A 27,824-nucleotide genomic window follows, 5' to 3' on the forward strand; every position below is an offset into this window, starting at 1 on the left:
CTCTCTTCAGTTTTATAGGCTCAGCAATGCTTTGCATAAGTGAGACCTATATGAGGTATCTCATACCCAAAATTCTAAAGCTGAAACACTCAATGATAAATTAGTTTATATCATATACAAACCATTAGCAGATACAACTTTTGCATCCTGCTTCTGCTTCATATTTGCAAGACAACTCTTGCAATTTCTTTCCAATGCTCATTATTACTGTAATAAAAATTGATACCCTTGGTGAAGACATTCTTTGCCTTTCTCCTAGGAGATGTTAAAGAAAGAATCCAAGAGAGTTAGCAGGATCAAATTCTGGATTAATTCACCATCCATGATATTGACTTAATCGCATGATTAAGTTAATCAGGATACACTTGACAGTCATACTGTCACCCCACCATATCGCATATGTAATTTTTTCTTCTTTATAGTATCATCTCCGATCAAATCGAAATCAAGAGAATAGGAGACTATCTCCTAAGTGAGAACTATTCTCAGGTTCCTTAATCAATCCATGAAGTTCAGTCAAAAAGGCATCAAATATACTATGCAATGATAGTGAAGATGCAGATTAATATATAAGAACATAAAAGGACTACTCATGATGACATACACAATTTAGATGAAGTCTTTTATCTAATTGTGTCTCCTATTATTTTAGCAAATTTCATAATCCTCAAGTATTAAAAATGAGAAAATCTATCATGAAGTTTTTTAGTGGGGTTGAGATCCCAATTCCTCATAAAAAACCTTGTGGATAGCACAATAAGCTCCTATGAGTTCAAGGGTAGGTAACTCTTTACCAATTGTACCTCATGCAACTCTCAACATACCTTTTATCTCTAAAATACTTATAATCTTATGGATAGCACAATAAACTATAGTATTTTAGTTAAGTTGTATCTTTCAATCCTATATGGTTATATCTGAATAATACTATCCTTGTGGATAGCACAACAAGGCATCACTACCAAAATATGCTATAAGTATCACTAAGTCAATATCATATCAATCTCTATAGCAAGTCTTGTAGATAGCATAACAAACTCACTACAGTTTTTGACATATTCTATTGACTTAGTATGAACTAAATATCATTAGCTTCATTATGCACTAAGATAGTATCAAATCAGTCTCTACAGTAAGCCTTGTGGATAGCACAACAAGCCTACTATGGTTCTTGACATAATACTGGCTCGACATAAATGAAGGCATGGGTAGTGTTCTTAACACTTCACCATTATGACTTAATATAATTTAAATGAGAGACTTAGGTCTCATGCACATCCAAAATATATACAAATGCATCATATGCAATTTAAATTTTAACTACTAGCATGTAAGAGCAAATAAAAGAAATCAAATGGTTATGGACTTTTTAATAATATACATCCAAGCCACAGGATGGTATATGGGTCTAATCCTAGGTACATCATAGATTGAACCATCTCATGGTCAATCTTAATGTGCCTCTTCTCTCCAAACGTCTGGTAGTCCAATCTTCATCTCTATGAAGACTTTCATGAATGCTCGATCTTTATCTGAAAATAAAAAAAAATAATTTTTATCTATTTTTAAATATTTTTTTTATAATTTTACATCAATATGTAAAAGTTTCAATCAACAGTTGGGAACATACAAAAGAAAGATACAGTTGATAATACAATGCATCAGGAGCATCCGGTCCCTATTGCAACTATTACAAATATATTTATATAATCAGCCAACATGGAAGCATTCATGCATACATCCATCACATAGATGTACCATAGTCCATAACCACTCATCATGCATTTTATAATAATTATAAAACATGATAACAAACTACTCATGTTATTTTAATTATGATATCATTCACAAATATGTCAATAGAGATGTTTAAATATATGGGCATAAGACCCATCTAGGATTTTTAATTCAGATTCAACTCTTGATCCAATTTTAATTTAATCAATTGTCATCCTTTTGAGTTGAGTTGACCAAGTCTTAGATTAGACCTAAATCCAATTAGGTTAACAAAAAATTTGATCAATCATAACTCAAGCCCTAATCAAATTAGATCAATAACAATTTGATCAATCTTAATTAAACATAATTTCTAATCAAATTAGAACTATGAATTTGATTAAATCTATAATCATAAATTTTAATTACATTAGATCAAAGAATTATAGTTAAAACAACTCTATCAGTAAAAATCCTAATCCATATCTGAAGCATCCTTTCCATGATCAAAAATTTTACGGCTCCACACATATCTTGGGGCAATAATCATAATGGATGATCTATAATGATGAAAGCCCAATTACATGATGGTCGGCCCTTGGATCTTAGGTGAATGCATCATATGCAAGAACCCTAAATCTTGACAATGTACATCCAATATACCATTCTAAGGCTGCATGCATCACATGCACTGGATTAACAATTTCGTAAAAAATTAGATCATAGGATCTAACCTAAACTTGTCTCATAAGTCTAAAGATCATAGAATCTCATATCCAAGTTCGATCATGGGCTGATAACATTTATGCTTAACAAAGATGCATAAAAAATATCAATTAAACATCAATCAAAAAATTTGATTTTGATATAATATGAATTGGATCTAATCCATATCACAATAATAACATGATGTTTGATTGAATCAATTAAGGATGGCTCTGATACTACTGTTGGGTTCTGATAACGTAGCAAAATATAATTTTCAAAAATTTTTCATGCATTCAACTATTGAAAATAAGTTTAATAATTAAACATGACTACCGAAACACAAAACCCTAGAAACTCCTTGATGATTACAATCAAACTACACTAGCATTCAAATTAATGAGAGATTAGAAGTCATACTGTTGGAAAAGGTGCAGGGTTTCATGCATGAATTTCAAAACTTTTTTTGAAATATAACACAATGGAACATGTAAATTAAATAATTTAATCTACAAATACATGTAATCAAATTACTAAACCCTATAATTAGGATCTATAACATGTCATATTGCATTTATAAATCTGAAAATAAAAGATTTGATATTGATCAAATCAATACCCTAGATCTAAAATATTTTTAGATCTAAAACCTAGATCACATCTAGATAAAAAAAGAGATCAGATCTCTTACCTTCATGCGGGTCGAGAACTCCATGATTAATTTTTTTTATTGCCTTTAGAGTTGCACATGCATCCGATCTCTACAGGTGATCCACACGAGGCTGCAACAAAATCGAAGGTTCGTCGAACGAAGATCCGCTCGAAGTGCTAGCTTCTTGCAGATCTCTCCGGATGGCTAATCTAAAAAATATTCTTCGGATCTCTTGGATATTTCAAGAGATAAAGAATATGAGAAGGAATATGGAAGAATTCAAACCTTTTGATCTCCCTAAAATCAAAATTAGTATTTAATAGAAAAAGGTCCTAAGAGAAGACAGATCTTCTCCTTCAGTACATCAACAATTGATATCCTGAAAACATCTCTATGCTAGGACATGAGAAGACCTTCTTCTCTTGATATTTCTTTAGCTTTTAGATCTTATGATATCTGATTTTTCTCATAGAAAAATCTCATGATTTATGGAGAAGAAGGGTTCTAAAAGAAACCTTAAGAAAAGACCTTTTCTTCTTCTTCTTCTTCCATCAGAACATGATCATATCATATCCAAAATAAGATCACCATGCTCCAACTCTTTGTAGCATGAATTCACCATGCCATCCCTCTTTCTCTTTTAGATTTTTTATCATATAAAAAAATATAAAACAAAGAGATATTAATATGAAAGAAAATATAATAAGAGAAGATAATCTTCTCTCTTACCTTTCTCTCTACAAGACATCAACCTTTGATCTCTTGATTGAAGAATTTTCTCCAAGAATTTTGGCACCTCAAACCACCCATGTAATCTTTCTTTCTCTCTCATATTTTTATCATATAAAAACACAAAAACAAAGAGAAAAAAATAAGAAAGAAAACCAATAAGAGAAGACAATCTTCTCTCTTACCTTTCTTCTCTACAAGACATCAACTTTTGATCTCTTGTTAGAGGACTCTCTTCCATGGATTTTGATGCCTCAAACATCTCAGGTCTTCCTCGTTCTCCTCTGGTATTTCTCTCAATTTTTCATAAATTTTTGACTCCTATATCATGGCATATGGGGCGGCCTCCTTTTATATGGCAGACTAGGTCATAAGACCTAGTCTAACAAGGAGTCCTTGGGGCGTCCAACTCTTGGACGCCCCCTATCTCATTTATTTCATGGATAGCATGAAAATACCACAAAAGGGGCAACAAAATGGAGGATAAACATGGGGGAAGTTGGTGCAAGAGAAGGAGGGAAGAGTCCTTGTGAAGAGGGACTCTTTCAAAAAGAGAAATAGGCTAAACCACTTTCCACAATGAACCAAATTAATTTTCATATTGAACCAGATCAAATCTGATTCAAATCTCTAAAATAAGTGGTGTGAGATTACTTTTCTTAAATCTAGAAATCATAAAAAAATTATCTGAAATTAATTAGTAGGCGTGGGCTTTGATTTTCTTATGTGGCACAAGAGAAGATGGAATCCTAGTCTAACTAAGATTCTTATTTAGATTAGGTCAAATACTTTGAACCCAATTTAAATTAATTACAACCTAATTAATGATGATCCTAGTCTAACTAAAAGTTTAATTAAATCAGATTAAATCATATTTAATTTAAATTCTAACTTAATTAGGAATTAGGTGCATACAAGTCCTAGTCAAATAGGGACTTGTTCTCCCTTGCAACTGGCTTATCCAATAAATCAATTAGACTTAATCCAATTAAATCCAAACCAATTCTAATTAAATTATAATCAATTAGACTTAATCTTAGCCCAATTGCTCAATCAGATTGAGCCAATTAGCAATCCAATTACTAATGATCCTCCTGCAACACTTGCATTAGGTCAAACATCAATCACATTGATTGTTTAATCTTAGAACGATTCTTCATCGTCAATTAACTATCTGATTAGGTTACAACCTCTTATGTGTATGATCTTATAGGTTCAAACCTAAGCTGGTAGCATAGAAACTAATTTCTTTACCAGTCGAAATAACCATCTAGCAATGGTTCCCGACGTCCAGATAGGTCGAATGTATGCAAAGCAACATTCTAAGAACCCTGACCCATGGTTACCGTATAATTCATCCTTTTGACTAATAATACTCAAGATGACTTTGAGTATACTATCAACACTTATATAAGTCATCTCTATTGTGTCTCAAAATTTTTGCAAATCTCGTGACTCCTTACGAGGATTATCCAGGCCTAAGTTTTGCTAAATTGAAACACAGCGAGATATTCTCTTCCTGAAGTTAATCAGAAGTGGTCAATCCCATCTTGACTCGCACACTGACTTTACAAGTACTTGACTGTACCCAAAAATCTTTCGAATCTATATTAAAAATACAGACAGTCCGGCACCAAAGCACAGTGAGTTGTTTGCAAGTCACCGTGGTGATCTCAGGTCGGAGGGACACTTATACCCATTGGTCTTAGTTAACTAATCTTGACAGTAGAGTGTTATATTGGTCACGTTCAATGCAGATGTACTCCTACATCTCACCTGAATGCCATACTAGTGTCTCCATACCACTTGGTTACGAGGACAACCAACGCATATGGCATACAGCGACCTACACTTGATAAGTTATTGTCCTTATTAATAACTTATCATTTGGTCGTGAACAGTTTAAGAACCATCCGATAAATCCTTCTTTATCGATTGATTGTGGTTCTAAGGACTTCATCATAATTTAAGAATTCATTTAAGAAAGATAGAACTTTTATGATGAATATGCCAAACAACTATTATTATTAGATAATTCATATACTAATTCCAATCATCTACCACTTAGATGATTGGTTTTAGGACACATTTTTCAATAACTCCCTCTTGTACTTAAGTCAATCAGAATGATATCAAATATCCTATCTTCCACTTGAGTTCGTAGAACTTCTTAGTTCTGAGGTCTCAGCAAATGGGTCGGTCAAGTTCTCCTTTTTCATCGATCTTCCAAAGATCGATGTCATCCTGATCTAAAATCAAAAGTGATAGCAATACAGAGTATGCTGGTCCTTTAGTTCTTTAGCCAGATTTATGGCTCCAGTGCTACGATAGGACTGGACCATCAGTGGAGGGTGCCACTCCTAACCTGCTAATGAAGCTCAGCAACTACACAGCTTACATAGCAACTTCCTATGCTACGATGTACTCTATATCACTAACTTAATAGGCTAACATATTCTGTTTGGAACCTTTCCAGCAGATTGCTCCTACAATTAGGGTATGATCCAATACTTTCTTATTTTCATCTTGATCTAACTAAAATCAAAACATCCACATGTTTAAAGTCAGTATTTCCATATTTGAGTCACTGGATCTTAGTATTTTTCAAATACTTAAGGATTGTCTATACAATCTTTCAGTGGTTCTTACTTAGATCAGACTGGTATCTGCTCACTACCATTAGTGAGCATACCATATCTGGTCTTAAACATGAAAAAATTAGATGACACCCAAACCTTTATTCCTTGCAATGCTAGAATGCCATTCTCGATTAAGAGAATTTCATCCACAGACAACACAAGGAATAACACTATAGAATATTTTGCCCACTTGTAAATGCAGGATTCCTCTTTATTCATAACAAAAATATATGTTCAAAATGTATGTTCTAACTCTGGGATAATAGCGAAACGAGCTTTATAGGTCTCCACCTTTTCGTTTGTGCTACTCTGATCTTTTTGAAAAATCCATTCACACCCAATGGGTTTTATTCCTTCAGGTGAATCATCTAGTGTCCATACACTATTGATTTTCATGGACTTCAATTTGGATTTAATGGCTCCAAGCCACTTCTCAGAGTTAGACCACTACATTTTGTTTACTTTAATGGGCTCCGAGTTTGATCTAATCAAATCCGATTCTGTAGGTTTACTAGATTATATTGGTTCATTTTCTACCAGTCAAACTTTCAAGTTCAATTTGATAGGCATCAGTTCCTTCTCTAAGGAACTCCTTTCCAAAAGAAATGCCCTACTGCTGATGAGCATCTTATGTTCTTCAGCATGATAGAATTAGTAACCCTTAAACAACTATTGGATCATGAACCAAGTTTATCTGTATGCAAACCTTTGACATAGGCCGATCAACTCCAAACCCAAAGGTGAGAGAGTCTAGGTCTATGTCCGATCCATATCTCATATGGAATCTGCACAATAGACTTACTCAGTATATTTTCAGAGTAAAATAAGTAATCACACAAGAGCATAATCCTAAAATAGACAAATTAGTGAACCCTATCGTGGATTGAATCATATCTAACAAAGTTCAACTTCTCCTTTCAGATACACTGTGTTTTGAAAAAGAATCCACTAAGAGAGAATCCAATTCTCTCCTAGATATGTCATCCTTTTCATCGTTTGAATCATTTAAATATTTCAAATGATTTGGCCAGACACACCCATGCCCAGATAGGTCATCTGTAATAAAATATTAATATCTTTCTCTGGCACTTAAGTTCACAGGTCTACATACATCACTATGTATAAGACTTAGAACTTTATCAGCTCCTTCACCTTTTCCATTAAAAGGTGACTTTGTCATCTTTCCAAGAAGATAAGACTCACAGGCTATCAATGATTCGCAATCATTGATGTCGAGATTTTCCTCTCAAGCTAACCCATTTATCCTGTTCTTGTCAAGATGACTAAGCCTATAATGCCAAAGATAGACATTCATGATATTATCTAACTTGGGTGTGTACATTACACTTAACAGGCTGTGTAAATGTCATTTTCTTATTGTCCATATATTATTGTAATATTATTCATAATAATATAATAATAATCTTCCTTTATGAATGATGATCATCTTTAGCCAAAAGGCCAATAAAGATTATAAATAATGGATAATAGTAATAATTACTTTAAATGATAATATTTGAAAATAAGCTCTGTTGGTGCAAAATTTTGTCAAAGCCGGAATTGCTGGAGTCAAGATGACCGCGGCCGCCGTCAGGACCTGCAAGGGAAGTCTAAACCAGAGTTGGGGGTGCTCCAGCAAGACCCTCCGACGCTCAAGTCAGTACTCTGCTTCAACAGAAATGGAGTGCTCGTGTGAAAATTTTAGTAGAGTTTTGAGATAGAGTTTTGAGCTTAGAGAAGAACGTATCTGAGGGTCCTTATTTATAGATGGAGAGCATAACTGATTATCAGTGATGTTTGTAACCATCTGATAGTGGGCCGTTCAAAGTCGCATGGAGTTTGTTATGGAGAGCAGTGGCATCGGAGGCCGTTCAGGGCCACGTAGAGTTTGTTACGGAGAGTGGTGTCCATTGTCGCAACTTGCCAGAGAGTGGAGCAGGGTAGCGGCCCTCATTGTGGCTTGCCAGAGAGTGATGGAGCCGCATGGAATCCATTGCAGAGAGTGGAGTAGGGTAGCAGCCCTCGCATGGCTTGCCAGAGAGTGGTGGAGCCGCATGGAATCCGTTGCAGAGCGTGGAGCAAGGTAGAGGCCCTCGTCGTAGCTTGCCAGAGAGTTCGGATCTATCAGCTGAAGCTCGGCTGGGATGTTTGATGGAGTGGAATGGCTCTCTGTCTCGTTGATCTAAGAGAAGCTTGGATATTTTCGAGGTCGCTGACGAGTCTATTGTTGTCGGAGGCCTTGGGCACTGAGGCTACAGGTGAGAACCATCTGCTGTAGAGACTCGGATGAAGACTTTCTATTGGCGAAGTTCGGTAGGAGTCCAATTGCTAGGGAAGTTCGTCTGAGATTATCCATCGGAGGAGTCCAGTTTCATGAGGAATCTGGCGGAAGGTCGGCTGGTGGTGGACTTCGGATGGTGTTGGGGAGGCTCGTCTGCTGGAGGAGTCTGAGGGATCCGGAGGTGATCGATCATTGTAGAAATCCAGCTACTGGAGCCCATCCGTTGCAAAAACTCGTCTGGAATCCATCCACTGTTGAAGTTCGGATGGAGTCCGATTCTTGTAGAAGCTCGTCTGGAATCCATCCGCTGTGAAAGTTTGGATGGAGTCCGGTTCTTATAGGAGCTTGTCCAGAATCCATCCACTGTGGAAGTTCAGACAGAGTCCGGTCCTTGCAGAAGCTCGTCTGGAATCCATCCGCTGTGAAAGTTCGGATGGAGTCCGGTTCTTGTAGGAGGCCGAAAGGAGGCCGCTTATTGTAGGAGCTCGATCGAAGATCGATTGTCGTGGGAGCTCGAAGTAACGACCTGGTTGGTGGATCCTGCCCCATGGTAGAAGCTCGTCTGGGATCCGGCTACGAAGAAGTTCGGCTGAAGTCTACCTGTAATAGAAGTTCGAAAGAAATTTATTTATAGTAGAGGCTCGAATAGAATTTGCTTACAGTAGATATCTGGGGTAGACAGCCTGCTGTAGGAATTTGGAGTAGATCGCTCTAGAAGAAGTTCGGCTCTCGCGGGAGCTCGGTTGGGATTCGGAAGATATTCGGAGAATAGTTGATTATTGTAGAAGGTCGGCTGGCAGTGAGGCCCAGAGAACTTTTGGGACAGCCACCCGCTGTAGGAATTCGGAGTAGACCGCTCATAGTAGAAGTTCGGCTCTCGCGGGAGCTCGGTTGGGATCCGAAAGGGATTTGGAGAATAGTTGATTACTGTAGAAGGTCGGCTAGCAGTGAGGCCCAAAGAGCTTTTGGGGCGGCCCGGTAGATGAATGCAGAAGTTCATTATCGAAAAAGTCCAGACGGTCGAGGGGGTTTGGAGAGACGCCACACACAAGGTCAGAAGCCGGAAGAGCCCTGGAAGGGTCGGTCTTTTACAAACTTCGACCGGGGGGTATTTTATACCCAACACCAGTCCCTCTACTTTCGAGTTCGGGTTCCGAATGAAGGAAGTACAGAGAAATTCTCACAGCCAAAGTTGCTCCCCTCGATTTCCACACTCGATGGTTGCCAGATATTTTAACGTTCGGCACGCTAGTACTAGAGCCTTTTTGGAAAAGATTTTTTTTTTTGGAATTCCCACCGGAGTGCGGCTCTACGTATGGCATAATAATGACTTTGTCAGCTGTCAGCCATTTCCAACAGTCTATCAAGGTGAGTGGGACACGCGGTGAGTGTAGGCTGGCTAGAGGAGATCTGCAATCATTATTGCGCCAAATCTTGGGGTCTGTTTAAACACGTTCTCCTCCTTCAAGGGTTTCACTTTGCCTGAGAGAATCTCTCGATTCCTCTCCTCTTCTCCGAGAGCTCCAGCTTCCTCTAGCATCCTTCTCAGCTTCCTCTAGCATCCTTCTCGGCCTTAGGCATCCTCCGGGTTGACTTCCATCGTCCTTGCCATCTTCCTACACTCTTGGGGTCAATCTAAGTTAGTTCCAGAACTTCTTATCATTTTTCTATCCTTTCTTCTTCGTATTCTATTTGTTTAGCTTCCTCGAGGGCTTGTTTGCTATTTTTCCCAATTTCTCCAGGATTTTGTGGCTTCCATTTGATCTAAAATGTCTTTTGATATCTCCTCTTCTAGCAGTTCTAGGAGTTTGTCAGCCCCAGTTCTCCAAAGTCCTTGTACTGTAGACGAATCCGTAGCTAGGACCAAACCTTGTCTGGCCTTTACGTCGGACACCATCTCCGGCTCCTCGACTCCGGATGAACTCTCACTAATAAAGATTTAGTATGGAGTTCCTCCGGAGTATGAGCTGGAGCTTCCCGGGCCAACTGACCGGGCTAGCACCCCTCCTCCAGGTCACTTCTGTCTGTACCAGAAGACCTTTCGTGCCAGACTTCGGCTTTCATTGTCGTCCTTTATCGTCGCTCTCTTTCATTTTCTGAACATTTCTCTAGTTTTCGTCGTGCCAAACTCCTTTAGGTTTTTGATAGGGTTTCTTTCTCTTTGTAGTTTAGCTGAAGTTCGGCCGACTCTTTCTTTATTTAGGAATCTCTACACCTTCAAGCGTCATCCCTCGGCAAAGGACTGGTGGTACTTCTCCCCTCAGTTCGGTAGAAAGGGGTTGCTGAAAGGCACCCCTTCTTCTATCCACAACTGGAATGAGAGGTTCTTCTATGTCCGATGCCCGACCTTGGAGCTAGGATTACCCTCTTGGATCTCTCTGAGGGATTTCGTCCGTCGGGCTTCTAGCCTGGAAAGGAACGACCTCGAAGCCTCCAAAAAGCTCGAGGCCTATCAAGCCCCCCTCCTCCCCGAACTTCTGAAGGAACAATTTTTGTTCAACATCGGCCTGAGTCCTCTTAACCTTGTCGGTACCTTTTTTTTTTGCTTCCCCTTTCTCTTATTCCATCTCTGAGCTGTGTTAATCTTCTTTTATTGCAGATATGGATGCAAGCGTGGCTTGGAGGTTAGCCCAGGGTCTCAAGACCCACAAGAGAAAAGATGCCTTGACTTCGGGGTCGGTGAAGAAAGCCAGGACAGAAGGGACAAGCTCAGTCGCACCTGCTCCGGTGGCCGTCGCCGTCGAAGTCCCTTCCGACGCCAAACCTAAAGTCCCCCGAGCCCTTTCAAGGAGCCCCCCGACCAAGGATCCCGCTCCAGAGGCTCGTCTCGAGGGAGCACCCGAGGCTGAAAGGATTAGGAGAAAGAAGACCCTGGCCCGGAGGAGCCACAGTCGCAAGGTTGCCATCGAGGGGGCCGGCAGCTCTGAGGAAGACCTTGGGGAAAACCCCTTCAACAACAGGGATTTAATAAAGAAGCTGGTCGAAGGGTGCATCTTGCCCGAGGTCATCGAGAGGATCATCCTTGTTGATCCTGAGTTGGGGGTCTGGGACTCTCTGGGATCTTTCCTCGAAGTAGGTTAACTCACCATTTTTCTCCTTCTTGCTTCTTTACTTGATTTATTCTTCAGCCTTTATATTGACTCCCCGAACTTTCTTGCAGATTGGGCACCAGCTCATCGCCAACGTCGAGGCAGTGAAGATTGCCAAGGGGGAGGCAGCTCGAGCGGAGGAAGGTCGCCTGGCTGGGGCTGCCCACCTCGAGGAGAAGATCGTCGAGGTCCTAAGTCTCCAGGAGGCACTGAAAAAGGAGGGACGAACCTCGTCCGATCTGAGGACCACCTTGGAGGAGGAGAGAAAGAAGGTTGAGGCTGAAATCTCCGAACTGAAGGTGCAGGCTTCTGAGTTGAAGGCACAGGTTTCTGAGCTGAAAGCATGGATTCTATCCCTGATCTCGGAGGCAGGGGCTCGAGCAGTGGAGGAGTTTAAGGCCTCCCCCGTGATGGAGGATCTAAAGGTCCAGTTCGGCCAGGATGCCTTCATCAAGGGTTTCGAACTCTGCCAAGAGAAGGTAGCGGGGAGGTTTCCCAAACTGGATCTCGACTTCCTGAATGAGGCATCTGACGATGAAGTCAGACCATCCGAAGTCGTTGTCGGTCCTCCTCCAGTCGAGATCTCGTCGACCATCACAGCCACCGTTGACGATCTTCCAAAGACGCCGAGCCCCTCTACTTCTGCCCCAGAGGTCCGGAATCTCTAGCTTTGTATTTTTCCTTTGTGGTGATTTTTTTTTTTGTTCTCTTGTACTTGAAAATTATTTAATCAATGAAATTGAATCCTTCTTTATAGAGGGCCCCCCCATCTTTTTTTTTTTTATTCTTTTCCTTACTTTTTGTCTTCTTGTACTAATCTGAGTCGTGGCACTTTTGTCTCCCAACGACAGTGCCCTGCCGAAGCTCTCCCCCTGCCACAGGGGATTCCTCTGAAGTCGACGATCCGAGACCTCAGAAGGGAAGTTTGTCAATTGACGAAAAAATCCAAGAAGCTAGAAGATGAACTTCACCGACTGAGGAAGAGCCATTCGAAAGTCACTACGGAGGCTGTTCGCCTTCAGGATCTCCACAGAAAGGGTCTCACAGAATTCATCTGGAAGAAGGCCGACTTCGTGATGGAGCTCGAGGAACTCCAGAAATGAGCCAGTGATCGATCTTGGGCTTAGACTTCCAAGATCAGCTCTCTTGAAGTCGAGCTGGTGGCCGCACGAGAGAAGATCGGCCAGTTGGAAGGGAGCTCGTCCTGGGTCACAGTCCAAGCCGACTGCGATCGAGACTGGTCGAAGAAGTTTTTTGACCTTCAAAAGTAGCTGTAGGATGCTGAGGTGAACTACAATGCCTACCAAGTCGGCTGGAGCGGGCAAGTAGAGGACTACCGAAGGAAGCTCCAGACGGTGACCGATGAGTTGCTCTCCTTCGGAGGCAATTATCTGAGAGAGTCCAGCTCGCCTCTGCACAAGAATCTGACGAGCTCCGCTCCTTGAGGGGGACCATGACAGAATTGTCTGTGGCCCTTGGGTGGGTGGAGGTCAAACTGCAGCAGCTGAAGATTCAGCTGGTCCATAAGCAGTAGGCGGTCAAAGATGTCGAGGCGAAGTCTGAGGTCCTGAGGAAGAAGCTTCGGGAGTCAGAGGGTGAGAGCTGGTGGTTCCACCAGATGTACCGAGATATGCTGCTGAGAAAGATGGAACTAGAGGAAGAAGTTAAAAACTTAAGGCAATCCCTAATAAGGACTGAAATCGAGAGCTCGAAGTCGGAAGAAGCTGGGCTTCCTTAAAGCTCCTTTCTTCTTCTTTTTTTTTTTGTCGTCTCTATTTTTGGCCTTCAAGGCTTTGTAATATATACTTTACTAATGAAATGAAAAAAAAAATTGCCATTATCTTGTCCATTTTGGTATTGAGTTATCATTTACTGAACTTCTTTTGTCTTTCATCCTGTTCGACATCGACGTTGTTTGAAGATTCCTAGTCATCGCTGTGCTGATTCGCCCTTAGGGACTAGAGATTTTTGACAAAAATTTTCTTTCTCGTTGAGATGAGGTCCATTGAGTCTCGGCCTTCAAAGGCTTCGTAACGCACACTTTACTAATGAAATGAAAAGAAATTTTTCTTATTACCTCGTCTATTCTTGCTTTGAGTCGTTGTTTACCGAGCTTCTTTTGTCTTTCATCTTGTTCGATGTCGACATTGTTTGAAGGTTTCTGGTCATCACTGTATTGATTTGCCCTTAGGGACTGGAGAGTTTCGACAAGGATTTTCTTTCTCGTTGAGATGAGGTCCCTTGTGCCTTTGATGTAGTTCGTTTTTCACTTATTGCTGGCGTAGTTCGTCGCTTTCTCTTTTCATCTCTCCTTTTCTTCTGTGTTCGGATGAGGGTCTTTCCTCTGCTCTTGACGGGGTCGTGAGAGTGTAGAGGGGCCATTGAGGAGGCTTTCCTCCTTGTCTGGTCTTGATCGATCGAGCCTTTGTTTGTGTTAGGATGAGATTCTCCTCTTATTTCCGACAGTCAGTTTGAGCTCATGTTAGGATGAGGTTCTCCTTCTATTCCTAACAGGGTTGTGGGGGCATGCAAAGGCCACTGCAAGGGCCTCTCTCTCCATCCGATATTTAAGTAACCGGGCCTTCGACTTTGCTCATGTTAGGATGAGGTTCTCCTCCTGTTCCTAACAAGGCTGTGGGGGCACATAAGGGCCGTTGCAAGGGCCTCTCCCTCCATCCGATCTTTAAGAAATCGGGCCTTCGTCTTTACTCATGTTAGGATGAGGTTCTCCTCCTGTTCCTAACAAGGCTGTAGGGGCACATAAGGGCCGTTGCAAGGGCCTCTCCCCCCATTCAGTCTTTAAGAAATCGAGCCTTCATCTTTGCTCATGTTAGGATAAGGTTCTCCTCCTGTTCCTAACAAGGTTGTGGGGGCACATAAGGGCCGTTGCAAGGGCCTCTCCCTCCATCTGGTCTTTAAGAAATTGGGCCTTCGTCTTTGCTCATGTTAGGATGAGGTTCTCCTCCTGTTCCTAACATGCTTAATTTTATTTGTATGGGGGAGTTACTTCCTGTCGTTATAAGCTTATGCCAAAAGAAAAAATATACGAATATGAAAGAAATTTTTATTTAGGGCAAAGTTATTGGTGATACATTCGTAGATTTTTCGAATCCTATAGCCGCGGAAGGTCTGCTCCCCATCGGAGTCCTCCTGAGATGGAGTTGATAATCCCAATCGGAGGTTGATCTTCAAGTTGCTCCTCCCTCCTTGGCGGCTCTGGCTGCGGCAGGGCTCTAGGCCGATCTTCCCTTCCTTCGGATCGGTGTCGAATGAATCTGTCGAGCCGACCTCATCTGATGAGCTCCTCGATCTCATCTCGGAGCTGAATACACTCCTCCGTGTCGTGGCCGTGGTCACGATGATAGAGGTAGAATTTGTTTGGGTTGCGCTTCCCAGGGTGCGAGCGTATCCTTTCCGACCTTGGCAGCTGCTCCCTAACCTCCATCAGCACTTGAGTTTTTGATAAGTTGAGAGGGGCGTAACTGTGGAATCTTCCGGGAGGAGAGCTCCGTCGAACTCTGTGGTCTGGGCTTCTCTGCTTATGAGCTCAGGGAGGAGTTCGAATATGCCTGTGTCTGGGAGGAGTTCGAGAATGCGGCCGAGCTTCACTCGACCCTTTTTCAACTGCAGGCTTGCTTGAGTCTCCCACCTGCCGCTCCTTCACGGTCTCCTCATCCTTCATCTTGAAGGCTTCTTCTGCTCAGGCATATCTTTCGATCCGAGCCAGCAAATCAGCAAAGTCCCTGGGATACTTCTTTTCTAGAGAAAATAAAAGATCGTTCTTCTGAAGACCGCCCTTCAGGGCAGCCATCGCGATCGATTGGTCCAAGTTTCGGACCTCCAACGCGGCGATGTTGAAATGGTTGACGTAAGCTCGGATGGATTTCCCCTCCTTTTGCTTGATATTGATGAGGGACTCCGAGCCTCTCCGAGGACGCCAGCTGCTAACAAAATGAGCTGCAAACTGGAGGCTCATCTGGTCAAAGGAGAAGATGGTTGATGTGCAAATCTTAAAATTTGTAAATAAAACCGCAAGCGCACGGTGTGCAGAGTAGCACGACCAGTGAGTACGGGTCGATCCCACAGAGACTTGGTTTAAAAATGATTTTCAAATCTATGCTCAAGCGAGCTTTAACAAAAATTGAAAGTCGAAAGTTGTTTGCTAAAGACAATAAGACTAAGGATCTAGGGTTTTTGAATCCACTAGATCTAGATTAGGGAATTCTACCTAGAATTTTTCTTATTGATCCTAACGACTACTCCTCTTGTCTTTCCCAAGCATAGATTATGAAGGGACTAAGGCCCAACGATAACCCATCAAGATTCTTTACAGGGGAGTAGTAACTAGGATCCCTTAGGATTTTCTCCTCCTATGCACTGAATCAAGCATGAACTATGAAGGGACTCTGACCCAACTGTAGTTCATCAAAAATTTTTGACAAAAGAGGAAGAAAAAGAAACCCTAAGAAAAAGAAATAACCCTATGTAAAATCCCTACTCGTGATCTAGCTTCATCGCAAACCCTAGAAGGGATGCTTAGCTAGACATGATCTAAATCTACTTGCAAAATTTAAATGCAGAAAAATAAACTATCCTAATTTTATAAATTAAACTATCCTAATTGCATAAATTTAAACTGCATAATTTAAACTAACCTAATTGCATAAAATTAAATTGCATAAATTAAACTATCCTAATTGCAAGAAAAATAAATTGCATAATGTAAAGAGATGAAATTGCATAAAAATAAGACTTTATATAAAAAAAAAAATTATTACAAAAATCTCAAAGCTCGAGGCTTGAGAAGAGAGCTAAAAACCCCACTATCTAGGGTTACAAGCTTGATCGGAAGGAAGAATACATAAAACAAGGGCCTTTGGGGGCTTTTTATAGGTATTTGGGGGTTATAAGGTTTTCAAAACTTTAGATGTGGGACTAAGAGGTTTTAGAGGGTTGTTAGGGGGGTTTATGGTACGCCGATGGGTCCATGGTCCATGCGCCTGTTGCTGTGGACCAGGCGGCTAACCAGATCACCAAATTAGTTGATTTTTGATCAATTTTGATCTGATTTGACTCGGGTTTGACCCAATTGAGTCTTCTTTCTTCATTCTTCAATTCTTGGGTCAATTTAACTCCGTTTTGCATAAAATTTATGCCATTGGAATCCTCTTTCCTTGTTCTTTCTATTGATGATCTCTTCTTCTGCAAAATATAATAACAAGTATCAATTTCTTAATAAAGTTAGATAATTTAGATATTAATTGATACTTTTTATGTCAATTTGTGACATAAATCACACCCCCCAACTTAATCATTGCTAGTCCCTTAGCAATGTACTAAAATAAGATCATATTTCAAAAAGATCCTTCCTTTGCAAATTAATTTAAGATCAAAATTCAAGAAGTTTTCTAGTTTTACTAAGTAATGAGCTTCGAATTAGAATCGGTAGTCAGTCTACTTAGAAGCTTTCTTAGAGTACACTTAAAGTTTTATAGCACTTTTGTGAGTGATAACTAACTTAGTATTTCAGTATTAACTTGTACAGGCCAATTGTATCATTTTTCATAACTTAGTTCGATTAATTTTCTATACACCCCAGATTAAACAAAGAACTAAGGTAGCTTTCACACTGTTTTTTTTTTTTTTTTTTTTTGCTGAGCATCCTGGCCTTCCCACCACCGTTTGACGCGAATCTCAACACTTGACTTAGGTGAAGAGACCCGGTTACTAGGCTTAGGGCAATCCACATTTACTCTATGTTTTGTATTTTATTTCAGGCAGGTAGCTCTTTCCTTAAATTCAAATTTTTTTAATTGGGGTGTAGAGAAAATTATCTAATTTAAATAATACTCAAATCCTTAATTGGCCTTACAATTAACACCTACTTTACCTTGTTAGTGTGCATGTGCAATTGGAAGTGCTAATAGTCTTTAAATGACCTAAGCCACCAAGAGTCTAACCAGCTAATAAGATCATATTTCAAAAAGATCCTTCCTTTGCAAATTAATTTAAGATCGAAATTCAAGAAGTTTTCTAGTATTACTAAGTAATGAGCTTCGAATTAGAATCGGTAGTCAGTCTACTTAGAAGCTTTCTTAGAGTACACTTAAAGTTTTATAGCACTTGTGTGAGTGATAACTAACTTAGTATTTCAGTATTAACTTGTACAGGCCAATTGTATCATTTTTCATAACTTAGTTCGATTAATTTTCTATACACCCCAGATTAAACAAAGAACTAAGGTAGCTTTAATTTTTTTTTTTTTTTTTTTTTTTGTTGCTGAGCATCCTGGCCTTCCCACCACCGTTTGATGCGAATCTCAACACTTGACTTAGGTGAAGAGACCCAGTTACTAGGCTTAGGGCAATCCACATTTACTCTATGTTTTGTATTTTATTTCAGGCAGGTAGCTCTTTCCTTAAATTCAAATTTTTTTAATTGGGGTGTAGAGAAAATTATCTAATTTAAATAATACTTAAATCCTTAATTGGCCTTACAATTAACACCTACTTTACCTTGTTAGTGTGCATGTGCAATTGAAAGTGCTAATAGTCTTTAAATGACCTAAGCCACCAAGAGTCTAACCAGCTAATCTTCTCCGTGACTCACTACATTAGCAAATACTTTCTAACTTACTCTTATTTCTTTTATAGATTAATTTATTTCATATATATATATATATATTTTATTTTTTTTACATAATATATTAAATGCAAGAAATAACTCATAGTGGAAGGAAAAGGAAATGATAACACCTGATTTTGTTCAATCTCTCCCCCCAACTTGACCGACATTGTCCCCAATGGAGTTTATCTAATTTATTTGTCCTAAGCAAACTGAAAACAAAGAAAGCATTAGAAATTAAATAAGCTGGGTTGCCTCCCAGAAGCGCTAAGTTTTATGTCTTCAGCCAGACCAAACCTCGAAGCAACTTAATCAGAATAAGTTGGTTCATAAAGAACCATGGCATCTTCAATAGTCTTGATAGGTAATTCCAAGAATGGTTTTAATCGTTGACCATTAACTTTAAAGATAACACCATTACTTGGGTTTTCAATCTCAACAGCTCCGTGTGAAAAGACTTCCTTTACTAAAAATGGTCCTGTCCATCTAGACCTAAGCTTTCCTGGAAACAGATGTAATCTAGAGTTATATAAGAGTACCTTTTGTCCGATATTGAAAGTTTTTCTCATAATTGATTGATCATGAAATGCTTTGGTTCGTTACTTGTATATCTTTGCATTTTCATAGGCTTCATTTCTAAGTTATTCTAATTCATTCAACTGAAGCTTTCTATGGTTTCCAGCGTCGTTCAAATTTGTATTTAGTTGATTGATGGCCCACATGGCTTTGTGTTCTATCTCAATAGGCAAGTGACATGGTTTACCAAACACAATCCTATAAGGAGACATTCCTAGATTGGTCTTGAAAGCGGTTCGGTATGCCCAAAGTGCATCAATTAATTTCAAAGACCAATCCTTTCTATTGGCACTAACAGTTTTTTCCAGGATTTATTTGATTTATCAGTTTGACACTTCAACTTGTCTACTAGTTTGAGGATGATATGGTGTGGCCAATTTATGGGTGACATTATACTTTTTCATCAATGTTGCAAAAGGTCGGTTACAAAAATGGGTTCCCCGATCACTAATGATTGCCCTAGGAATACCGAAATGGGAGAGAATATTTTCTTTAAGAAACTTAATGACCATTTTGCTATCGGGTGTTCTACATGCAATTGCTTCTACCCACTTTGAAACATAATCAACTGCTACTAGAATATATTTATTTCCAAAGGAATTTGGAAATGGTCCCATGAAATCGATTCTCCAAACATCAAAAACTTCAACTACCAAGATTGGGTTGAGTGGCATCATGTGTCGCTTGGTGTTCGACCCATTTTCTGACATTGAGCACAACTTTTACAATATTCATGAGCATCCTTAAACAAATTGGGCCAATAAAAACCACATTGGAGAACCTTAGCAGCAGTTTTCTTAGACGCGAGTGACCCCCACATGCTTGATCATGACAAAAAGATAAAATATTCATGACTTCGTTATCTGGGATACACCTTCTAATAATTTGATCAGGACATTGTTTAAAAAGATAAGGATCATCCCAAATGAAATACTTCACTTGGGCAAAGAATTTATATTTATCCTGCTTAGTCCAATGAGAAGGTATCTTACCTATGGCTAAATAATTTACAATATCAGCAAACCAAGGTTTAGTAGACACAGACATGAGTTGCTCATCTGGAAAAGATTCATTGATGGGTGGTTCACTAGATGGTGCGACTAGAATTCGGGACAAATGATCTGCTACAACGTTCTCAGTGCCTTTCTTGTCCCTAATTTCTAGATCAAATTCTTGAAGGAGCAAAATCCATCTGATTAAACATGCCTTGGCATCCTTCTTTGCTAGGAGATGTCTAATGGCTGAGTGATCGGTGTAAACAATGGTGTGAGTCCCAACCAAATAAGATCTAAATTTCTCTAAAGCAAAGACAACGGCAAGAAACTCCTTCTCAGTTGTGGTGTAGTTAAGCTGTGCATCATTTAAGGTTTTACTTGCATAATATATTACTCTAGGCAGCTTATTTATTCGTTGACCTAAGATTGTGCCCACAACATGATCGGACGCATCACACATTAATTCAAATGGTTCAGACCAGACAGGAGGATGAATGATTGGAACTGATACAAGTGCATTTTTTAGAAATTCAAAGGATTCCAAGCACTCATGAGTAAATTCAAATTTGGTATCCTTTGCCAAAAGATTAGTCAGTGGACGTGCTACTTTGCTAAAGTTGGCAATAAACCTTCTATAGAATCCAGCATGACCTAAAAATGAACGTATTTCTTTCACAGATTTAGGTGGTGGAAGACTTGCAATTAGATCTATTTTGGTCTTGTCCACTTCAATCCCCTTTTTAGAAATGACATGGCCAAGAACTATTCCCTGTTTGACCATAAACTGACATTTTTTCTAATTGAGAACTAAGTGCTTCTCCTTACATCGTTCTAGAACTAATTGCAGGTGATTCAGACACTCAAAGAAGGTTAGGCCAAAAACAGAAAAGTCATCCATAAAAATTTCTAGAAATCGTTCTATCATATCTGAAAACATGCTGATCATGCATCTCTGGAAGGTTGCCGGTGCATTACATAGTCCAAAGGGCATTCGTCTATAGGCAAAAGTACCAAATGGACAGGTGAATGTAGTCTTTTCTTGATCTTCAACGGCTATGGGGATCTGGTTGTAACCGGAGTATCCATCAAGAAAATAGTAAAACTCTTGTCCGGCTAGTCTTTCCAACATTTGATCAATAAATGGCAAAGGAAAGTGATCTTTCCTTGTCGCAGCATTCAACTTTCTATAGTCTATACAGACCCTCCATCCCGTTTGGGTCCTAGTTGGGATAAGTTCGTTTGCATCATTTTGGACCACTGTTACCCCAGATTTCTTGGGTACTACTTGAACTGGGCTTACCCAAGAGCTATCAGAAATAGGATAAATTATTCCACTATCTAGGAGTTTCAGAATCTCCTTTTTAACTACATCCTTCATAACTGGATTAAGCCTTCTTTGGGCTTCTCTTGTTGGTTTAGCCTCTTCCTCTAAGTATATTCTATGTTGAACTATAGAAGGGCTTATTCCTTTGATATCTGCTATGGTCCAACCTATTGCCTCTTGATTTGCTTTTAGAACTGACAATAACTCCTCCTCTTGCTTGGGATCTAGGTCTGATGCAATAATTACAGGCAAAGTTTCTTTGGATCCTAGATATGCATACTTGAGATGTTCTGGGAGGGGCTTCAGTTCTAAAATGGGTGCTTCCTCTATCGATGGTTTAGGTGATGAGTTCACCATCTCAATGATTGGTTCAGTAGGAAGTGTCGATTCCTGATTAATCTGATTTTCTTTAAGTATTTCATTGACATCCTCAGACTCATGGATTAACCAGGGGTTAGACTCTAAGTCGACTTCATCATCACTAATGTCAATGGATTCATAAATACCATCTTGGACTACATTGACATCAGCATGAGAAGAGGATTCCTGTTCTAAGTTAAAAACATTAAGCTCAATGGTCATATTCCCAAAGGATAACTTCATTAGACCATTTCAACAATTGATTTCAGCATTGGCCGTAGCTAAGAATGGTCTTCCTAAAATGACAGGTATATGTCCTTTAGGATTCGCAACTGGCTCAGTCTCTAAAACAATAAAATCTACAGGAAAAATAAAATTTTCAACCTTTATCAGAACATCCTCGACCATTCTCTTAGGGATCCTGAGAGATCTATCGGCTAACTGTAATGTGATCCCAGTAGGTTGAAGTTTTTCTAATCCTAGTTGTTCATACACCGAATATGGAAGGATATTCACACTAGCTCCTAGATCTAGCAAGGCCTTTTTTATATTGGTTTCTCCAATAACACAAGAAATTATTGGAGCTCCAGGGTCCTTATATTTAATTGGCACATGGCTAGATAGGTATGAACTGACACTTGCAGCCAAAAATACTTTCTTTGGTACATTAGTGGTCCTTTTCCTAGTGCAGAGATCTTTTAAAAATTTGGCATAAGTTGAAACCTGATGGATTATATCTAAAAGAGGAATATTAACTTGGACTTGTTTAAATACCTCTAAAATTTTATCTAAATGTTCAGATTTATTGGATTTCAGTCTATTTGGAAAAGGAGCTCTAGGACTTTTAAGTACTGGACTAGGTGAATTTTCAGTTTCTGGTGCTTGAGGTTGAAAGGTAGTAGTTTTAGAAGGTGACGCGGCAGATGAGTCATCTATATCATCAAGTGCAACTACCTTATTGTCTATTTTTTTCCTGATCTTAAGGTATGAATGGCATTTACACCATTAACTTGGTTTCCTTGTTGGGGTCATGGACCATTTTGGTTCCTAGGATTTGGCTCATGTTGGCTCATGTTGGCTAGGTAACCTACCATGTTCTCGTTCACTAATGGTCGAAGCCAGCTGACTTACTTGCATTTCCAGACGGGCTATAGCTTGGGTGTTATTATTTATGAGTTGACCCATGGTTTGCATAAAGCTGGTATGTGTTTTCATCATGGCTTCTAGGCTTTTCTCTAAAGAGGTAATTTTCTTGTCATTATCATGGAAGCCTGGCGGGTTGTTCATCACTGGGTTGGACCTTAGATTTTGCTGATTGAAATTTGGATTACCTACATTAGGATTCTGGGACCATGAGAAATTTGGGTGATTCCTCCAACCTGGGTTATATGTGGGTGCATAAGAATTGTTCAATGGTCCTTGATAGGTGGCATTCACCTGTGCACACTCATTCGAGTAGGAACATTCTTCTAAGACATGGTCTGGTGCATTGCACCCTTTACACATGGGTGCAGATATTTGATTTACATTGGCTGGTCTCTGTAATTCTAAGGCTTCCAATCTACGTGTTAAGGTTGCAATCTTGGCCTCTGATGCTAGGGTTGGTTGAATTTGATGCATTCCTCCTCTTGAAGGTGTAGCTTTATCAGGTTCCCTAGTTGTTTCCCACTGTAAATTTTTCTCGGCTAGGTCTTCTAAGAATTGCCAAGCTTCAGTAGTTTCTTTGTCCATAAATTGGCCTTGGCACATGGACTCTAGCATGGTTCTTGAGTTTGAATCTAACCCCTCATAGATGATCTGGCATAGTCTCCAAGTTTCTATTCCATGGTGTGGGCATTGGGTCAAAAGATTCTTGAAACGATCAAAGTACTTCCAAAATGATTCACCAGCTAGTTGGTAAAATTGATTTATTTCATTCCTAATCCTAGCTGTTTTATGATGGGGAAAATACTTTTTTTAAAATGTTCTCACAAAGCCCTCCCAGGTAGTGACAGAATAGTTTGGCAGACTATAAAGCCACTTCTTAGCATTGTCCTTAAGGGCAAAGTTGATTAATCTAAGTTTGACCTCATCCTCTGTTAATTGCAGTTTCATGGTTGCACATACCTCCTCAAATTCTCTAATAAATATATAAGCATCCTCTAATCCTGTGAATTTTGGAAGCATATTTATGATTTGAGGTTTGATTTCAAAATTGTTAGCTGTGGGTTGTGGCAACCTGATACAAGATGGTTGGATGGAGCCAACTGGATAACACAAATCTTTAAGGGTCATGGGTTGGATTGGTTCAGCCATTGGAACAACAGGAATTGACTCAATTCTAACTAGACGACCCGACACTCTTCTCCACACACGAGGTGTACGGTTCTCAATGTTTATACAATTTTTTTTTTTTTTCAAACAAGTGAAACAATAAATTAAACTCAATCTATCCTAGGGTTAACCTGTAGATTTTATTATTTTAGAGACTGAGCCAGTTGCGAATCCTAAAGGACATATACCTGTCATTTTAGGAAGACCATTCTTAGCTACGGCCAATGCTGAAATCAATTGTCGAAATGGTCTAATGAAGTTATCCTTTGGGAATATGACCATTGAGCTTAATGTTTTTAACTTAGAACAGAAATCCTCTTCTCATGCTGATGTCAATGTAGTCCAAGATGGTATTTATGAATCCATTGACATTAGTGATGATGAAGTCGACTTAGAGTCTAACCCCTAGTTAATCCATGAGTCTGAGGATGTCAATGAAATACTTAAAGAAAATCAGATTAATCAAGAATCGACACTTCCTACTGAACCAATCATTGAGATGGTGAACTCATCACCTAAACCATCGATAGAGGAAGCACCCATTTTAGAACTGAAGCCCCTCCCAGAACATCTCAAGTATGCATATCTAGGACCCAAAGAAACTTTGCCTGTAATTATTGCATCAGACCTAGATCCCAAGCAAGAGGAGGAGTTATTGTCAGTTCTAAAAGCAAATCAAGAGGCAATAGGTTGGACCATAGCAGATATCAAAGGAATAAGCCCTTCTATAGTTCAACATAGAATATACTTAGAGGAAGAGGCTAAACCAACAAGAGAAGCCCAAAGAAGGCTTAATCCAGTTATGAAGGATGTAGTTAAAAAGGAGATTCTGAAACTCCTAGATAGTGGAATAATTTATCCTATTTCTGATAGCTCTTGGGTAAGCCCAGTTCAAGTAGTACCCAAGAAATCTGGGGTAACAGTGGTCCAAAATGATGCAAACGAACTTATCCCAACTAGGACCCAAACGGGATGGAGGGTCTGTATAGACTATAGAAAGTTGAATGCTGCGACAAGGAAAGATCACTTTCCTTTGCCATTTATTGATCAAATGTTGGAAAGACTAGCCGGACAAGAGTTTTACTGTTTTCTTGATGGATACTCCGGTTACAACCAGATCCCCATAGCCGCTGAAGATCAAGAAAAGACTACATTCACCTGTCCATTTGGTACTTTTGCCTATAGATGAATGCCCTTTGGACTATGTAATGCACCGGCAACCTTCCAGAGATGCATGATCAGCATGTTTTCAGATATGATAGAACGATTTCTAGAAATTTTTATGGATGACTTTTCTGTTTTTGGCCTAACCTTCTTCGAGTGTCTGAATCACCTGCAATTAGTTCTAGAACGATGTAAGGAGAAGCACTTAGTTCTCAACTGGGAAAAATATCAGTTTATGGTCAAACAGGGAATAGTTCTTGGCCATGTCATTTCTAAAAAGGGGATTGAAGTAGACAAGGCCAAAATAGATCTAATTGCAAGTCTTCCACCACCTAAATCTATGAAAGAAATACGTTCATTTTTAGGTCATGCTGGATTCTATAGAAGGTTTATTGCCAACTTTAGCAAAGTAGCACGTCCACTGACTAATCTTTTGGCAAAGGATACCAAATTTGAATTTACTCATGAGTGCTTGGAATCCTTTGAATTTTTAAAAAATGCACTTGTATCAGCTCCAATCATTCATCCTCCTGTCTGGTCTGAACCATTTGAATTAATGTGTGATGCGTCCGATCATGTTGTGGGCACAATCTTAGGTCAACGAATAAATAAGCTGCCTACAGTGATATATTATGCAAGTAAAACCTTAAATGATGCGCAGCTTAACTACACCACAACTGAGAAGGAGTTCCTTGCCGTTGTCTTTGCTTTAGAGAAATTTAGATCTTATTTGGTTGGGACCCACACCATTATTTACACCGATCACTCAGCCATTAGACATCTCCTAGCAAAGAAGGATGCCAAGGCATGTTTAATCAGATGGATTTTGCTCCTTTAAGAATTTGATCTAGAAATTAGGGACAAGAAAGGCGCCAAAAACTTGATGTGCAAATCTTAAAATTTGTAAATAAAATCGTAAGCACACGGTGTGCAGAGTAGCACGACCAGCGAGTACGGGTCGATCCCATAGAGACTTGGTTTAAAAATAATTTTCAAATCTATGCTCAAGCGAGCTTTAACAAAAATCGAAAGTCGAAAGTTGTTTGCTAAAGACAATAAGACTAAGGATCTAGGGTTTTTGAATCCACTAGATCTAGATTAGGGAATTCTACCTAGAATTTTTCTTATTGATCCTAATGACTACTCCTCTTGTCTTTCCCAAGCATAGATTATGAAGGGACTAAGGCCCAACGATAACCCATCAAGATTCTTTACAGGGGAGTAGTAACTAGGATCCCTTAGGATTTTCTCCTCCTATGCACTGAATCAAGCATGAACTATGAAGGGACTCTGACCCAACTGTAGTTCATCAAAAATTCTTGGCAAAAGAGGAAGAAAAAGAAACCCTAAGAAAAAGAAATAACCCTATGTAAAATCCCTACTCATGATCTAGCTTCATCGCAAACCCTAGAAGGGATGCTTAGCTACACATGATCTAAATCTACTTGCAAAATTTAAATACAAAAAAATAAACTACCCTAATTTCATAAATTAAACTATCCTAATTGCATAAATTTAAACTACATAATTTAAACTAACCTAATTGCATAAAATTAAATTGCATAAATTAAACTATCCTAATTGCAAGAAAAATAAATTGCATAATGTAAAGAGATGAAATTGCATAAAAATAAGATTTTATATAAAAAAAAATTTATTACAAAAACTTCAAAGCTCGAGACTTGAGAAGAGAGCTAAAAACCCCACTATCTAGGGTTACAAGCTTGATCGGAAGGAAGAATACATAAAACAAGGGCCTTTGAGGGCTTTTTATAGGCATTTGGGGGTTATAAGGTTTTCAAAACTTTAGATGTGTGACTAAGAGGTTTTAGAGGGTTGTTAGGGGGGTTTATGGTGCGTCGATGGGTCCATGGTCCATGCGTCTATTGCTGTGGACCAGGCGGCTAACCAGATCACCAAATTAGTTGATTTTTGACCAATTTTGATCTGATTTGACTCGGGTTTGACCCAATTGAGTCTTCTTTCTTCGTTCTTCAATTCCTCGGTCAATTTAACTCTATTTTGAATAAAATTTGCACCATTGGAATCCTCTTTCTTTGTTCTTTCTATTGATGATCTCTTCTTCTGCAAAATATAATAACAAATATCAATTTCTTAATAAAGTTAGATAATTTAGATATTAATTGATACTTTTTATGTCAATTTGTGACATAAATCAATGGTACCCGGCTTCAATGTCGAGTACCAGTTCCATGCTCTCCCTTTAGAGTGGATGAGAAAGCTCGGCACAAGATGGCATCTGGCGCATCAAGAAGCAGCATCATTGTCCGAAAAGCCTCCAGGTGGTCAACCGGATCCGAGGTCCCGTCGTAGCTTTCGAATTGGGAGAGCTTGAAGTTTGGCGGGATCGATTCCTGCATGATCATTTGAGAGAAGAGAGGGTTAGTACAGATGTCCTCACCATAAGTAGGGGGAGCGTGGTGGAGCTCTTCGATCCGCCGGTTCATCTCCTAGAGCCTTCGATCCAAAAGGTCCTCTCGACTGTGAGTCTCGAGGATCTTCTGGTAGAGTGGAGGTAGGGATCCTCCGGGAGTAGAATCGTGATCAGACCGGGGGCTCTCCACCCTCAGATTCCTCTTTTCGGGGAAGACAGGATGATTGGCCCAAGTGGCCCGCCCTACTGTCGGATCTTGGAA

General features: G+C 39.5%; 1 long non-coding RNA gene and 1 other non-coding gene across 2 annotated transcripts; one reads left to right on the top strand and one right to left on the bottom strand.

The window, feature by feature from the left end:
• Window positions 1–1,331: 1,331 nt before the first annotated feature.
• LOC140856072 (uncharacterized) lies at window positions 1,332–4,108 on the bottom strand. Its single transcript, XR_012139472.1, has 3 exons — window positions 3,988–4,108; window positions 3,113–3,304; window positions 1,332–1,532 (listed from the first exon to the last, which is right to left on the bottom strand). It is a non-coding gene; the product is annotated as an uncharacterized lncRNA (long non-coding RNA).
• Window positions 4,109–23,509: 19,401 nt separating this feature from the next.
• LOC140856754 (small nucleolar RNA R71) lies at window positions 23,510–23,616 on the top strand. The gene has a single exon (XR_012140357.1). It is a non-coding gene; the product is annotated as a small nucleolar RNA R71 (small nucleolar RNA).
• Window positions 23,617–27,824: the final 4,208 nt, after the last annotated feature.

The sequence above is a fragment of the Elaeis guineensis genome, chromosome 3, assembly GCF_000442705.2.
Source record: "Elaeis guineensis isolate ETL-2024a chromosome 3, EG11, whole genome shotgun sequence".
Lineage (NCBI taxonomy): Eukaryota > Viridiplantae > Streptophyta > Magnoliopsida > Arecales > Arecaceae > Elaeis > Elaeis guineensis.